At 53.0% G+C, this 17,497-nt stretch overlaps 1 long non-coding RNA gene across 1 annotated transcript; it reads right to left on the reverse strand.

The window, feature by feature from the left end:
- Positions 1–13,541: 13,541 nt before the first annotated feature.
- On the reverse strand, positions 13,542–17,497 carry LOC149437392 (uncharacterized). The gene is made up of 2 exons (XR_016308152.1): positions 17,419–17,497; positions 13,542–14,214 (listed from the first exon to the last, which is right to left on the reverse strand). It is a non-coding gene; the product is annotated as an uncharacterized LOC149437392 (long non-coding RNA).

The following is a 17,497-nucleotide window of genomic DNA, read 5'->3' on the forward strand; positions in this document are numbered from 1 at the left end:
ATGTATAATACATAAGGGGGGGATATGATCTCCATGTATAATACATAAGGGGGATATGATCTCCATGTATAATACATAAGGGAGGGATATGATCTCCATGTATAATACATAAGGGGGGATATGATCTCCATGTATAATACATAAGGGGGGATATGATCACCATGTATAATACATAAGGGGGGATATGATCTCCATGTATAATACATAAGGGGGGATATGATCTCCATGTATAATACATAAGGGGGGGATATGATCTCCATGTATAATACATAAGGGGGATATGATCTCCATGTATAATACATAAGGGGGGATATGATCTCCATGTATAATACATAAGGGGGATTTGATCTCCATGTATAATACATAAGGGGGGATATGATCTCCATGTATAATACATAAGGGGGGGATATGATCACCATGTATAATACATAAGGGGGGATATGATCTCCATGTATAATACATAAGGGGGATATGATCTCCATGTATAATACATAAGGGGGGATATGATCTCCATGTATAATACATATAGGGGGATATGATCTCCATGTATAATACATAAGGGGGATATGATCTCCATGTATAATACATAAGGGGGGGTATGATCTCCATGTATAATACATAAGGGGGGGGATATGATCTCCATGTATAATACATAAGGGGGTGATATGATCTCCATGTATAATACATAAGGGGGGATATGATCTCCATGTATAATACATAAGGGGGGGATATGATCTCCATGTATAATACATAAGGGGGGATATGATCTCCATGTATAATACATAAGGGGGGATATGATCTCCATGTATAATACATAAGGGGGGGATATGATCTCCATGTATAATCCATCAGTGGTTCATATAGTGAACTCGGTGTAGTTATTCCCCCTGAGGTCATCACAGAGGACAAGGGGGCGCTCTTTAAGTCTGGAGGAAAAGAAATGTCATCTCCAATCATGGAAAGGTTTCTTCACAGTGAGAGCTGTGAGAATGTGGAATAGACTCCCTCCAGAGGTGGGTGTGGCCAGCTCAGTGGATTGCTGTAGGAAAGTCCTGGATTCTTTCTTGGATACACAGAATATAACTGGATATAACATTTATAGGGAAAGGTGATCCAGGGAATATCCGATTGCCTCTCGGGGGATCAGGAAGGAATGTTTCCCCTGCAGGAGGAGATTGGATCGTGCTTTGCTGGGGTTTTGGCCTTCCTCTGGATCATCTGTGGGTGGAGGATTATAACTTGTTTTTTTTATGGTTGAACTGGATGGACTTTTGTCTTTTTTCAGCCAGACTAACTATGTAACTATGTGACACTGCACTCACAACACGGGTCACTGGACCAAGTACACTGGAATCACGACACGAGTCACTGGACCCAGGACACTGGACTCACGACATGGGTCACTGGACCAAGGACACTGGAATCACGACACGAGTCACTGGACCCAGGACTGCACTCATGACACTGGTCACTGGACCCAGGACTTACAACACGGGTCACTGGCCCAAGGACACTGGCCTCACGACACGGGTTACTGGATCCAGGCCACAGGACTCACAACATGGGTCATTGGACCCAGGACACTGCACACACAACATGGGTCACTGGACCCAGGACACTGGACTCACTACACTTACGACACGGGTCATTGGACCCAGGACACTGGACTCACAACAGAGATCACTGGACCCAGGACACTGCACTCACGACACGGGTCACTGGACCAACAGCACTGGACTCACGACACGGGACCAACGGCACTTCACTCACAACACGGATCACTGGACCCAGGAAACTGGTCTCACAACACGGGTCACTGGACCCAGGCCACAGGACTTACGACACGGGTCACTGGACCCAGGACACTGCACTCAAGACATGGGTCACTGGACCAGGTCACAGGACTCATGACATGGGTAACTGGACTAAGGACACAGGACTCACGAAATGGGTCACTGGACCCAGGACACTGCACTCACGACATGGGTCACTGGACCCAGGACACTGGACACACGAAACGGGTCACTGGACCAAGGACACTGGACTCACAACAAAGGTCACTGGCCCACAGAGACTGGCCTCACAACACGGGTTACTGGACCCAGAACATTGGACTCACGACCAGGGGCGGACTGACAACTCATGGGGCCCCCGGACAATAGGGGATCATGGGGCCCTTGTCCTCGCCAACACTCAAACCACACCCAAAAAAGCCTATGAAAGGTATCCGGGGCATTTCATGGGGCCCCCTACTGACCCCGGGCAGTGCCGAGTTCCCAAATAGTCAATCCCCCCCGCTCACGACACAGGTCACTGGACCCGGGACACTGGACTCACGAAACGGATCACTGGACCCGGGACACTGGACTCATGACGCGGGTCAATGGACCCAGGACACTGCGCTCACGACATGGGTCACTGGACCCAGGACACACGACACAGGTCACTTGACCAATGACACTGGACTCACGACACTGGTCACTGGACCGACACTGGACTCACGACACTGGTCACTGGACCCGGGACACTGGACTCACTACACTGCACTCATGACATGGGTCATTGGACCCAGGCCACAGGACTTACGACATGGGTCACTGGACCCAGGCCACAGGACTTACGACATGGGTCACTGGACCCAGGCCACAGGACTTACGACATGGGTCACTGGACCCAGGCCACAGGACTTACGACACGGGTCACTGGACCAAGGACACTGGAATCACAACACTGGTCACTGGACCCAGGACACTGGACTAACGACACGGGTCACTGGAGCCAGGACACAGGGGAGAGGTCAGGGAAAGGTACGGGGGGGAGGTCAGGGAAAGGTACGGGAGGTCAGGGAAAGGTACGAGAGGAGAGGTCAGGGAAAGGTACGGGGGGAGGTCAGGGAAAGGTACGGGGGGAGGTCAGGGAAAGGTACAGGTGGGGAGGTCAGGGAAAGGTACAGGTGGGGAGGTCAGGGAAAGGTACGGGGGGGAGGTCAGGGAAAGGTACGGGAGGTCAGGGAAAGGTACGGGGGGAGGTCAGGGAAAGGTACAGGTGGGGAGGTCAGGGAAAGGTACAGGTGGGGAGGTCAGGGAAAGGTACGGGGGGGAGGTCAGGGAAAGGTACGGGAGGTCAGGGAAAGGTACGGGAGGAGACGTCAGGGAAAGGTACAGGTGGGGAGGTCAGGGAAAGGTACAGGTGTGGAGGTCAGGGAAAGGTACAGGTGGGGAGGTCAGGGAAAGGTACAGGTGGGGAGGTCAGGGAAAGGTACAGGTGGGGAGGTCAGGGAAAGGTACAGGTGGGGAGGTCAGGGAAAGGTACGGGGGGGAGGTCAGGGAAAGGTACAGGTGGGGAGGTCAGGGAAAGGTACGGGAGGTCAGGGAAAGGTACGGGAGGAGACGTCAGGGAAAGGTACAGGTGGGGAGGTCAGGGAAAGGTACGGGGGGGGGGGGAGAGGTCAGGGAAGGGTACGGGGGAGACGTCAGGGAAAGGTACGGAAGAGATTTGTTCACATTTGTACACTGGCACTGACTAGTCTTTCATGGTTCCTCTGTCTCGGATGGAGAGGAGCAGAGGAGGGGCAAACACTCGATGTCCCTCCTATCAGCTCATGACATCGTAGTTTTTCCATGGCGGCAGCTGCTATGAAGTTGTAATGGTGCGCAACAAAAACCTGTAACTTTATGTAAGTAAAAGGCCGGCTTGATCCGCCTGCTGGCTTGTATACAGTTTTTGGGCAATTTTTAGGCATTTTCATACGTCAACCCAGAAGAAACCTGAAGGCACCCTGGTCGAAAAAGTCTGGTCTATACTTACACCGATCTTGCTGTGTTTTCTTTAATGATTTCTGCTTTGTAAAATAACTAAGTCAGTTAAATTATTTTTGTATTGGAGGCACTTTTAGCTGACTAAATTAATGGTTCAGGCATTCCTGGACACTGTACATCTGGGTATACACAGCCCCCGCATGGATGTACGCTGTATTATGCCCCATGTGAATGAGGCCTCACCAGGAACTGAATTCTGCAAACTGTGACCAGAAAAGGACAAAGGAGAATTACTCCTGTGTCCTCCCTGCAGATGAGCTTTTCTTCATTATGAACTTACCATGTCTTGTTCTGCACTGTCTGTATTTGGAGGCAGCCATCTTGGTAGAGGCAGGGCTTTGCTTCCTCATGTCATAGATGACACCCCCCCCCCCCCCGATGACTGGAGGGGTAATGACATAGGTGGAGGCAACACAGATCTACAGAATGGACAAAGCAGAGAGATCTTTGTACTGCAGATCCTCAGGTACAGGTACAGCTCCCACTCCAGCAAGGAGAACAGTGAGCAGCACGGTAGTGACATCACCAAATCTCACAAGACCAGCAGCCTGAGGCAGCAGTGCCTTTCATGATTTCACGCTGCAAATATACAGCTATGAGACTACAGGAGTGCCCAGGCACAGGGAGTGCACAGATCTCAGGAGTGCCCAGACACGGGAAGTACACCGATCTCAGGAGTGCCCAGACACAGGAAGTACACCGATCTCAGGAGTGCCCAGGCACAGGAAGCACACCGATCTCAGGAGTGCCCAGACATGGAAAGCGCGCCGATCTCAGGAGTGCCCAGACACGGGAAGTGCACCGATCTCAGGAGTGCCCAGGCACAGGAAGTACATCGATCTCAGGAGTGCCCAGACATGGGAAGTACGCCGATCTCAGGAGTGCCCAGGCACGTGAAGTGCATTATCTCAGGAGTGCCCAGGCACGGGAAGTGCACCGATCTCAGGAGTGCCCAGACACGGGAAGCGTGCCGATCTCAGGAATGCCCAGACACGGGAAGCGTGCCGATCTCAGGAGTGCCCAGACACGGGAAGTACACCGATCTCAGGAGTGCCCAGGCACGTGAAGTGCATTATCTCAGGAGTGCCCAGACACGGGAAGTACACCGATCTCAGGAGTGCCCAGGCACGGGAAGTGCACCGATCTCAGGAGTGCCCAGACACGGGAAGTACACCGATCGCAGGAGTGCCCAGGCACGGGAAGTACACCGATCGCAGGAGTGCCCAGGCACGGGAAGTACACCGATCTCAGGAGTGCCCAGGCACGGGAAGTACATCGATCTCAGGAGTGCCCAGGCACAGGAAGTACATCGATCTCAGGAGTGCCCAGGCACAGGAAGTACATCGATCTCAGGAGTGCCCAGGCACGGGAAGTACACCGATCTCAGGAGTGCCCAGGCACGGGAAGTACACCGATCTCAGGAGTGCCCAGGCACGGGAAGTGCACCGATCTCAGGAGTGCCCAGGCATTGGAAGTACACCGATCTGAGGAGTGCCCAGGCACGGGAAGTACACCGATCTCAGGAGTGCACCAATCTCAGGAGTGCCCAGGCACAGGAAGTACACCGATTTCAGGAGTGCCCAGGCACGGGAAGTACACCGATCTCAGGAGTGCCCAGACACAGGAAGTGCACCGATCTCAGGAGTGCCTAGGCACAGGAAGTACACCGATTTCAGGAGTGCCCTGGCACGGGAAGTACACCGGTCTCAGGAGTGCCCAGGCACGGGAAGTACACCGATCTCAGGAGTGCCCAGGCACGGGAAGTGCACCGATCTCAGGAGTGCCCAGACACGGGAAGTACACCGATCGCAGGAGTGCCCAGGCACGGGAAGTACACCGATCTCAGGAGTGCCCAGGCACGGGAAGTACATCGATCTCAGGAGTGCCCAGGCACAGGAAGTACATCGATCTCAGGAGTGCCCAGGCACAGGAAGTACACCGATCTCAGGAGTGCCCAGGCACAGGAAGTACACCGATCTCAGGAGTGCCCAGGCACAGGAAGTACACCGATCTCAGGAGTGCCCAGGCACGGGAAGTACACCGATCTCAGGAGTGCCCAGGCACGGGAAGTGCACCGATCTCAGGAGTGCCCAGGCATTGGAAGTACACCGATCTGAGGAGTGCCCAGGCACGGGAAGTACACCGATCTCAGGAGTGCACCAATCTCAGGAGTGCCCAGGCACAGGAAGTACACCGATTTCAGGAGTGCCCAGGCACGGGAAGTACACCGATCTCAGGAGTGCCCAGACACAGGAAGTGCACCGATCTCAGGAGTGCCTAGGCACAGGAAGTACACCGATTTCAGGAGTGCCCTGGCACGGGAAGTACATCGGTCTCAGGAGTGCCCAGGCACGGGAAGTACACCGATCTCAGGAGTGCCCAGGCACGGGAAGTACACCGATCTCAGGAGTGCCCTGGCACGGGAAGTACACCAATCTCAGGAGTGCCCAGACACGGGAAGTACACCGATCTCAGGAGTGCCTAGGCACAGGAAGTACACCGATCTCAGGAGTGCCCAGGCACAGGAAGTGCACCAATCTCAGGAGTGCCAAGACACAGGAAATGCACCAATCTCAGGAGTGCCCAGACACAGGAAGTACACCGATCTCAGGAGTGCCCAGGCACAGGAAGTACATCGATCTCAGGAGTGCCCAGACACAGGAAGTACACCGATCTCAGGAGTGCCCAGGCACGGGAAGTACACCGATCTCAGGAGTGCCCAGGCATTGGAAGTACACCGATCTGAGGAGTGCCCAGGCACGGGTAGTACACCGATCTCAGGAGTGCCCAGGCACGGGAAGTACACTGATCTCAGGAGTGCCCAGACATGGGAAGTGCACCAATCTCAGGAGTGCCTAGGCACAGGAAGTACACCGATCTCAGGAGTGCCCTGGCACGGGAAGTACACCGATCTCAGGAGTGCCCAGGCACGGGAAGTACACCGATCTCAGGAGTGCCCAGGCACAGGAAGTACACCCATCTCAGGAGTGCCCAGGCACAGGAAGTACACCCATCTCAGGAGTGCCCAGGCACAGGAAGTACATCGATCTCAGGAGTGCCCAGGCACCGGAAGTACACCCATCTCAGGAGTGCCCAGGCGCGGGAAGTACACCGATCTCAGGAGTGCCCAGGCACAGGAAGTACATCGATCTCAGGAGTGCCCAGACACGGGAAGTGCACCGATCTCAGGAGTGCCCAGGCACAGGAAGTACACCGGTCTCAGGAGTGCCCAGGCACAGGAAGTACACCGGTCTCAGGAGTGCCCAGGCACAGGAAGTACACCGATCTCAGGAGTGCCCAGGCACAGGAAGTACACCGATCTCAGGAGTGCCCAGGCTACTACTAGTTTTCAGGAAGAATTTGAGACAAAAAAAACGATTTTTCAGAGCACTGGGTTCTCACAAGTGACACGTCTAGCTGTTCCCTCCAACACAGCAACACTTCACTTCCGGGGTTCAGGTCCATTTTAATGAATGAAATCACTCAGATGCAGCACAACGCACATCACACAGCCATGTAGTGTTTTATTTGCAGCGGGATCATGCAGTATGCTCCGCCCCCAATACACAGGAGGACCCGGGTGTCAGGCAATTAACCCTCCCTTTGCCAAGGAAGATGGCGGCTCAGGCAGTGATACTGGAACCTTCTGTGTACGGGATCTCCCCCTCCCCCATACAGCAATGAGTCTGACAACACACAGAGCCAGCAATGTTAATGAGTTCACAGGCCTCGGGCCACACAGGGTGGAGGAGAGCACAGAGTGACCAGAAATCCAGTGTCAGCCTTCGTCTGAAAAAAAAAAAAAGAAAGCTGGCTTCGGATTGGCTGCTCTAGTGTCGGCCTTCAGCTGAAGACTGATAAATGAATGCTGGCTTCGGATTGGCTTCTCTAGTGTCTGCCTTCAGCTGAAGACTGATAAATGAAAGCCGGCTTCGGATTGGCTGCTCTCGTGTTGGCCTTCAGCTGAAGACTGATAAATGAAAGCCGGCTTCGGATTGGCTGTTCTAGCATTCTCCATTGGCTGACGTATGATAAATGAAAGCCGGCTTCGGATTGGCTGCTCTAGTGTCGGCCTTCAGCTGAAGGCTGATAAATGAAAGCCAGCTTCAGATTGGCTGCTCTAGTGTCGGCCTTCAGCTGAAGACTGATAAATGAAAGCTGGCTTCGGATTGGCTGCTCTAGTGTCGGCCTTCAGATGAAGACTGATAAATGAAAGGTCTAGGTCTGAAAAATGAAATCTGGCGTTGGATTGGCTGCTCTAGCATTCTCCATTGGCTGAAGACTGATCAATGAAAGCCGGCTTCGGATTGGCTTCTCGTGTCGGCCTTCAGCTGAAGACTGATCAATGAAAGCCGGCTTCGGATTGGCTTCTCTAGTGTCGGCCTTCAGCTGAAGACCGATAAATGAAAGCCGGCTTCGGATTGGCTGCTCTAGTACAGGACCTCTTTGTTCTGATCCCCTGGCTGTTTGATCGTTCAGGTTATTCATTCAAACAATGTTGTTACAGAATGGCAGCTCAATACAAACTGATGTACACAGAATATTTGGCTCACTCCAGTGCGTGGAATCGGATTGGTCCGCACTGACACCATCGATCACATGGTAGTCCTCGATGAGATGGACTCTTCAGAAGGTCATACAAGAGCCTGTCTGCCATCAGCAGCACATTGTTATACATACATTTAGCAGAAGAACAAACCAATCCTTCCCGGAACGTTCAGACACATTTACAAGCCGCATCCTCCGGCTTCCTGTGCGCCGCTTCCCCGAACTTCTGGTCCACCATCGTACACTCGGCTCGTCATTTCTAGTCATGTGATCACACTCCTGGGAGACTACATGTCCCATCATTCATAGCGGCAGTGTGCACACGTGATCTGTCATTCATAAATGGTGGCCAATGTGAGGACAATGCCTGCGCCAATGCACACAAGACATGCCCTCTGCTCCTCCTCCTCCTAGGGAACACATTGACAGCACCGCCTAAGACCTCCTTCACACAGGTACCAAGAGATTCTTCTAAAGGGGCTGGTGACCATCAGCTCTGAGCCAGAACAAGAATGGTACACCAATGCTGCCCTCCTGAGATCGGGGATTCTGGAAAAGGATGTAAAGGCCTACTGCATTACCATCCACACTTTGTTAGGAGATAAAAACCAACGAGTCCATACTCACATGAGCAAATGGTCAAACCGGCATTGTACATACAGCCAGGAACCAGAAGATGGAACTCACATGGTCCATCACATGAGCAAACGGTCAAACCAGCATTGTACATACAGCCAGGAACCAGAAGATGGAACTCACATGGTCCATCACATGAGCAAACGGTCAAACCAGCATTGTACATACAGCCAGGAACCAGAAGATGGAACTCACATGGTCCTCACATGAGGAAATGGTTAAACCAGCGTTGTACATACAGCCAGGAACCGGAAGATGGAACTCACATGGGACATCACATGAGGAAATGGTTAAACCAGCATTGTACATACAGCCAGGGACCAGAAGATGGAACTCACATGGTCCATCACATGAGCAAATGGTCAAACCAGCATTGTACATACAGCCAGGGACCAGAAGATGGAACTCACATGGTCCATCACATGAGCAAATGGTCAAACCAGCATTGTACATACAGGCAGGAACCAGAAGATGGAACTCACATGGTCCATCACATGAGGAAACGGTTAAACCAGCATTGTACATACGACCAGGAACTAGAAGATGGAACTCACATGGTCCTCACATGAGCAAATTGTTAAACCAGCATTGTACATACAGCCAGGGACCGGAAGATGGAACTCACATGGTCCATCACACGAGGAAATGGTTAAACCAGCATTGTACATACAGCCAGGAACCAGAAGATGGAACTCACATGGTCCATCACATGAGGAAATGGTTAAACCAGCATTGTACATACAGCCAGGAACCAGAAGATGGAACTCACATGGTCCATCACATGAGCAAATGGTTAAACCAGCATTGTACATACAGCCAGGGACCGGAAGATGGAACTCACATGGTCCATCACATGAGGAAATGGTTAAACCAGCATTGTACATACAGCCAGGAACCAGAGGATGGAACTCACATGGTCCATCACATGAGGAAATGGTTAAACCAGCATTGTACATACAGCCAGGAACCAGAAGATGGAACTCACATGGTCCATCACAAGAGTCATAACACCAGCTGATGTGTTTCGAGGGGCTTACCCCCTTCCTCAGAGCAAAACTCGAAACACGTCAGCTGGTGTTATGACTCATGTGAGGACCATGTAAATTCCAGCACCAGCTGATGTGTTGCGAGTTTTGCTCTGAGGAAGGGGGTATGCCCCTCGAAACACGTCAGCTGGTGTTATGACTCGTGAGGAACATGTGAGTTCCATCTTCCGGTTCCTGGCTGTATGTACAACGCTGGTTTAACCATTTGCACATGTAAGTATGGACTCGTTGTTTTTTATTTCCTAACAAATGGTTAAACCAGCGTTGTACATACAGCCAGGAACCGGAAGATGGAACTCACATGGTCCTCACGAGTCATAACACCAGCTGACGAGTTTTGAGGGGCAAACCCCCTTCCTTAGACCAAAACTCGCAACACATCAGCTGGTATTAGGACTCAATTGAGTTCCATCTTCTGGTTCCTGGCTGTATGTACAACGCTGGTTTAACCATTTGTGAGTTCCATCTTCTGAAAGACCTTCTGGTTCCTGGCTGTATTTACAACGTTGGTTTAACCATTTGCTCTTGTGATGGACCATGTGAGTTCCATCTTCTGGTCCCTGGTTGTATGTACAAAGCTGGTTTAACCATTTCCTCATGTGAGGACCATGTGAGTTCCATCTTCTGGTCCCTGGCTGTATGTACAACGCTGGTTTAACCATTTGTGAGTTCCATCTTCTGGAAGATCTTCTGGTCCCTGGTTGTATGTACAACGTTGGTTTAACCATTTGCTCTTGTGATGGACCATGTGAGTTCCATCTTCTGGTCCCTGGTTGTATGTACAAAGCTGGTTTAACCATTTCCTCATGTGAGGACCATGCGAGTTCCATCTTCTGGTCCCTGGCTGTATGTACAACACTGGTTTAACCATTTGTGAGTTCCATCTTCTGGTCCCTGGTTGTATGTAAAAAGCTGGTTTAACCATTTGCTCATGTGATGGACCATGTGAGTTCCATGTTTGGTTCCTGGCTGTATGTACAACGCTGGTTTAACCATTTGTGAGTTCCATCTTCTGAAAGACCTTCTGGTCCCTGGCTGTATGTACAACGCTGGTTTAACCATTTCCTCATGTGATGGACCATGTGAGTTCCATCTTCTGGTCCCTGGCTGTATTTACAACGTTGGTTTAACCATTTGCTCATGTGATGGACCATGTGAGTTCCATGTTTGGTCCCTGGCTGTATGTACAATGCGGGTTTAACCATTTGCTCATGTGAGCATGTACGCATCGTATTTTTTCTTTTTCCCTAACAGTGCCGGTGGTAATGCGCCAGATCTTTGCGTCCTTTGGTTTTGTTTGTGTATTCTCCAGACTCCTCAATCTCAAGAGGGCAGCATTGGCTTAAAATCCCTCTTCTGGCTAAGAGTTGATGGTCACCACCCACCATTTTTATATTCCTAATATGGCCAGGAGGCCTTTGCACCCTTTTGTTTGTGGACGACAAGCGTACACCTGTGCGAGGGCTGTGTTTGCTCATATGAGGATGCTCAGGTGTGCTAGCAGTCCGATTCATGTCAGTTGGTACACAGCGGCGAGGAGAGTGTGCATTCGGGGGCGTGCACCTGCACAGCTGGCAAACTCGGAACATCAATGGAAGTTCCACCTGCATGGGGATGCACAGAACACCAGTGCAGGTACACCCGGCCCTCACACAGGTGTATACTACAGTATGCCCATGTAAACGAAGCCCAAGGAGGCAATGGAAGGTGCATCTCCTGTGTTGGGCAGCATCCTCACATGTGCCTGTAGTCTGTGGAGCACCCACTATGGGATGGCTATGCCAGGGTTCCACAGGACCTAGGAGGCCATGGAGTCACCCCTGTACCGGCCAGGTAGACCAGATCTCAGGGGCCCAGGTCAAACCATAGGATCCTGGAAGCCCAGCCACCCTTAGGGTCGGTTCACACTATAGAAACGCAGTCCAGATGTGTTCCGGGTGCATTTCCACATACGTGTTTTTGACATGTTCCAGTGAATTTTTTATGCATTCCAGTTCATTTCCTTCCCTCTCTTTTTCTTCAATTTAAATAGGGACATGTGTGTTTCGGTGCGTTTTGGTGAGTTTTACCGCGTTCCAGTACAGTTCTGTGCAGAAAAAAATGCCGCCTGTTTACTTTTTGTTCTGCAATCGGAACGCACCGGAACTGCAAGCGCTGATGTGAACTATGACACTGACAACCAGATCACCGGCTTTCTGTGTGTTTTGGATGCAGAAAAAAAGCAACTGAAACGCATAGAGTGTACCAGAAAATGGGACCAGGGGACCGGGTCAACCCACAGAACCCTGAAAGCCAAGGAATCACCCCTGTACCGGACAGTGGGACCAGCTCCCATGGGCCCTGCCCGAACCACAGAACCCTGGAAGCTGAGTCACCCTTATACTGGAAAGTGGGATTAGCAATCAGGGGCCCGGATCAACCCTCAGGACCATGGAAGCCAAGGGTTCACCCCTATACTTGTTAGTGGGACCTGCTCTCAGGGGCCTGGGTCAACACACTAGGACCCTGGAAGCCAAGGAGTCACCCCTATACCAGCCAGTGGGATCAGCATTCAGGGGGCCGGGTCAACCCACAGCACCCTGGAAGCCGAGCCACCCTTATACCAGAAAACAAGACCAGCACTAAGGGGACCGGGATCAACACACAGGAACCTGGAAGCCAAGGAGTAACCCTTGTACCTGAAAGTGGGACCAGCTCTCAGGGGCCCAGGTCAACACACAGGACTCTGGAAGTCAAGCCACCCTGATACTAGAAAGCAGAACCAGCGTTCAGGGACCCGGGTCGAACCACAAGACCCTGGAAGCTGGGCCACCCTTATACCAGAAAGTGTGACCAGCACTCAGGGGCCCGGGTTAACCCACAAGACCTTAGAAGCTGAGCCACCCTGATACTAAAAAGCAGGGCCAGCGTTCAGGGTCCCGTGTCAACCACAAGACCCTGGAAGCTGAGCCACCCTGATACCAGAAAGTGGGACCAGCACTCAGGAACCAGTTAAACCCCAGGACCATGGAATCCAAGGAGTCACCCCTATACCCAACAGTGGGACCAGCTCCCAGGGGCCCGGGTCAACCCACAGGACCCTGGAAGCTGAGCCACCCTTATACCAGGAAGTGGGACCAGCACTCAGGGACCGGTTAAACCCCAGGACTCTGGAAGCCAAGGAGTTACCCCTATACCAAACAGTGGGACCAGCTCCCAGGGGCCCAGGTCAGCACACAGAACCCTGGAAGCTGAGCCACCCTTATACCAGAAAGTGGGACCAGTGTTCAGGGACCCAGGTCAAACCACAAGATCCTGGAAGCCAAGCCACCCTTAGACCAGAAAGTGGGACCAGCTCCCAGGGGCCCGGGCCAGCCCACAGAACCCTGAAAGCTTAGCCACCCTTATACTAGAAAGTGGGACCAGCTCTCAGGGGCCCGGGTCATCCCAGCAGAAAGGCAATGTCTCAGACATGAAGAAGAGGCTGACAATGTCGGGGGTTACCCTCAGCAGCTGAAATTGTTAAAAAAAAAAGTTGGGGTTTAATATCACATTTCCATCTGAAATAAATCAGGAGATCTGATGGGAAAATTTACACCATGAAACAAAGAGAAAAACCCAAATATCACAAGAATCAGATCCACACCGACCAATGGGAGAACTCCGCACTTACTGGTAGAGCTCCGGGAGGTTGGGGCCCCCAGGGGACACTGCTCTCCCCCCCTGTGGGAGCCACGTGGTGGAATCGGCGCAGTGTTCCTGACACTCGGCCCGCGGCAGTCACATTAGATAAAAGAGCGGCATGCATGGGGGGCCCGACACAGGGGCCCGACTTGGGGCGATTTAGTAAGAAATGCAGAAAAAGGTCAGATTACAAAAAAGAAGGCAAGGCAGCAGATTCCAGAGTCTCTTGCAGTGCATGCTGGGACAGCGGCCCGTGTTAGTATGTAAACAGGACACATCAATCATTCCTGCAATGGATTTACCTCATCCTGTCATTGTCATAGGAAAGGCTGGACTCAAAAAGTCTGCAGCAATTGGGTCTCTAAAAAGTTTGGGGGGAAAAATCAAAAAAAGAGAATTATAAGAGGAAAGACGAGCCGCTGGAGGTTAATCGGTCTTCTTCCGATCGGCCGACAGAACTTTCCTCCGCTGGTGGAGCATGTGGAAGTAGAGCTGCGGGAAGACTGCAAGAAGAGGACAACCTGTCAGGGACAGACAATCCCACACACCATGGTGTCACCCCCATTACCCCGCCAGGTCCGGACACTCCCCCCCTTCCAGTCCGGACACTTCCCCCCCCCTTCCGGCCCGGACGCTCTCCCCCCCTTACTGTCCGGACACTCCCCCCCCCTTCCAGTCTGGACACTCCCCCCCCCCACCTCCTGGTCCGGACACTTACCCCCCCCCACCTCCCCCTTCCAGTCCGGACACTTCCCCCCTCCCCCCTTCCAGTCCGAAGGCTTCCCCCCCCCTTCCGGTCCGGACGCTTTCCCCCTCCCCCCTTCCGGTCCGAAGGCTTCCCCCTCCCCCTTCCAGTCCGGACACTTCCCCCCTTCCAGTCCGGACACTTCCCCCCCCCCCTCCCCCTTCCAGTCCGGAAACTTCCCCCCTTCCAGTCCGGACACTTCCCCCCTCCCCCCTTCCGGTCCGAAGGCTTCCCCCCCCTTCCGGTCCGGATGCTTTCCCCCCCCTTCCGGTCCGGACGCTTTCCCCCCCCTTCCGGTCCGGACGCTTTCCCCCCCCCTTCCGGTCCGGACGCTTTCCCCCCCCCTTCCAGTCCGGACGCTTTCCCCCCCCCTTCCAGTCCGGACGCTTTCCCCCCCCCTTCCAGTCCGGACGCTTTCCCCCCCCCTTCCAGTCCGGACGCTTTCCCCCCCCCTTCCAGTCCGGACGCTTTCACCCCCTTCCAGTCCGGACACTTTCCCCCCTTCTTCCAGTCCGGACACCTACCCCCCCCCCTTCCAGTCCGGACACTTACCCCCCCCCCCCTTCCAGTCCGGACACTTACCCCCCCCCCCCCTTCCAGTCCGGACACTTCCCCCCCTTCCAGTCCGGACACTTCCCCCCCTTCCAGTCCGGACACTTCCCCCCCTTCCAGTCCGGACACTTCCCCCCCTTCCAGTCCGGACACTTCCCCCCCTTCCAGTCCGGACACTTCCCCCCCCCCCTTCCAGTCCGGACACTTTCCCCCCTTCTTCCAGTCCGGACACCTACCCCCCCCCCTTCCAGTCCGGACACTTACCCCCCCCCCCCTTCCAGTCCGGACACTTACCCCCCCCCCCCCTTCCAGTCCGGACACTTCCCCCCCTTCCAGTCCGGACACTTCCCCCCCTTCCAGTCCGGACACTTCCCCCCCTTCCAGTCCGGACACTTCCCCCCCTTCCAGTCCGGACACTTCCCCCCCTTCCAGTCCGGACACTTCCCCCCCCCCCTTCCAGTCCGGACACTTCCCCCCCCCCTTCCAGTCCGGACACTTTCCCCCCCCCTTCCAGTCCGGACACTTTCCCCCCCCCCCCCTTCCAGTCCGGACACTTTCCCCCCCCCCTTCCAGTCCGGACACTTTCCCCCCCCCCCCTTCCAGTCCGGACACTTTCCCCCCCCCCCTTCCAGTCCGGACACTTTCCCCCCCCCTTCCAGTCCGGACACTTTCCCCCCCTTCCAGTCCGGACACTTTCCCCCCCTTCCAGTCCGGACACTTTCCCTCCCCCTTCCAGTCCGGACACTATCCCCCCCCCTTCCAGTCCGGACACTATCCCCCCCCCTTCCAGTCCGGACACTATCCCCCCCCCTTCCAGTCCGGACACTATCCCCCCCCCTTCCAGTCCGGACACTATCCCCCCCCCTTCCAGTCCGGACACTATCCCCCCCCCTTCCAGTCCGGACACTATCCCCCCCCCTTCCAGTCCGGACACTATCCCCCCCCCTTCCAGTCCGGACACTATCCCCCCCCCTTCCAGTCCGGACACTATCCCCCCCCCCTTCCAGTCCGGACACTTTCCCCCCCCCCCTTCCAGTCCGGACACTTTCCCCCCCTTCCAGTCCGGACACTTTCCCCCCCTTCCAGTCCGGACACTTTCCCCCCTTCCAGTCCGGACACTTTCCCCCCCTTCCAGTCCGGACACTTTCCCCCCCTTCCAGTCCGGACACTTTCCCCCCTTCCAGTCCGGACACTTTCCCCCCCTTCCAGTCCGGACACTTTCCCCCCCCCTTCCAGTCCGGACACTTTCCGACCTTCCAGTCCGGATACTTTCACCCCCTTCCCCCCCAGGCCAATTTTCAGCTTTCAGCGCTATCACACTTTGAATGACAATTGCGCGGTCATGCAACACTGTACCCAGATGAATTTTTTAGCATTTTTTTGAGACAGATAAAGCTTTATTTTGGTGGTATTTATTCACCGCTGAGAGTTTTATTTTTTTTGCTATGTAAATGAAAAGTTCCAAAAATTTAGAAAAAAAAGTTTTTCTTATAAAATATTGCAAATAAATAATCTTTCATCATAAATCTCGGCCAAAATTTATTCCGTTATTTTTTTAGTAAAAAACAAAAATAACCCAAATTAGTTTATAACCAAAAATTATCATTTAAAAAAATTTTTTTTACATTTTTATTTTTTTTTTATATTATTATTTATGTTTGTTTTTTTTTAACATACTGTCACCCTAGCAGTAGGGTCACCATGGTGACTCTGTACTACTTGTGGGGGGTGATGACATTTTTTTTTTTTTTTTACACTGATTGCTTTTACACCCATAAAGGCTGTAAGAGGAATCATTTCTCCTCTCTGCATTCCTGCAGCCATTGGGAAATACTGTGTGAGCTGTGATTGGTCACAGCCTGTCACATGGTACAAGGCTGTTGTGAATGGCCCTGTACCATGTGATCTCTGTGATCATTCACAGGTTTCACACGTAGTAAGCAATGATGTCAGAAGTGACATCTTGCTTACTACTCAAGTGATCACTGATTGGCCAATCAGTGATCACATGATCAGGACCTCACACAGAGGTCTCGTACGACAATCGATGTACCATTGTGTCTGGAGGACACAGCGGGCACCGTATCGTGGTGCTGCGCGCTCCCAGGGGGCACACAAGCAGGGGGCGGGGAGGCCGTTTATAAACACCCACCCTCCCCTGCACTGCCACCGTCCGGCAGTTTATATACAACGGCCAGATGGGAAGGGGTTAAAGCAGAACTCCAGGCATCCCAAATGACCGGCCGGGCTCACAGGAAGTGGGCTGAATGACGGAGTGTCCTTCTGCCATGATGAGGATGGAGGAGGAAGCTGGAGGCAGCACTGGAGTGACACTTTTTTTTCCTTTTTTTAAATAGGAGGTGGGAGGGGCCAAAACCCCCAACATACTGAAATAATAGAGTGTACTCACTGGGGATGTAGGAGATCATGACGAGGATGAGGAAGGTGTAGTAGTCGAAGGAGAAGTTGGAATTGTTGGGCAGTCTGAT

This window comes from Staurois parvus, unplaced genomic scaffold (assembly GCF_062004578.1).
Source record: "Staurois parvus isolate SC_StPar_1 unplaced genomic scaffold, SC_StPar_1.0 ptg001297l, whole genome shotgun sequence".
Taxonomy (NCBI): Eukaryota; Metazoa; Chordata; class Amphibia; order Anura; family Ranidae; genus Staurois; species Staurois parvus.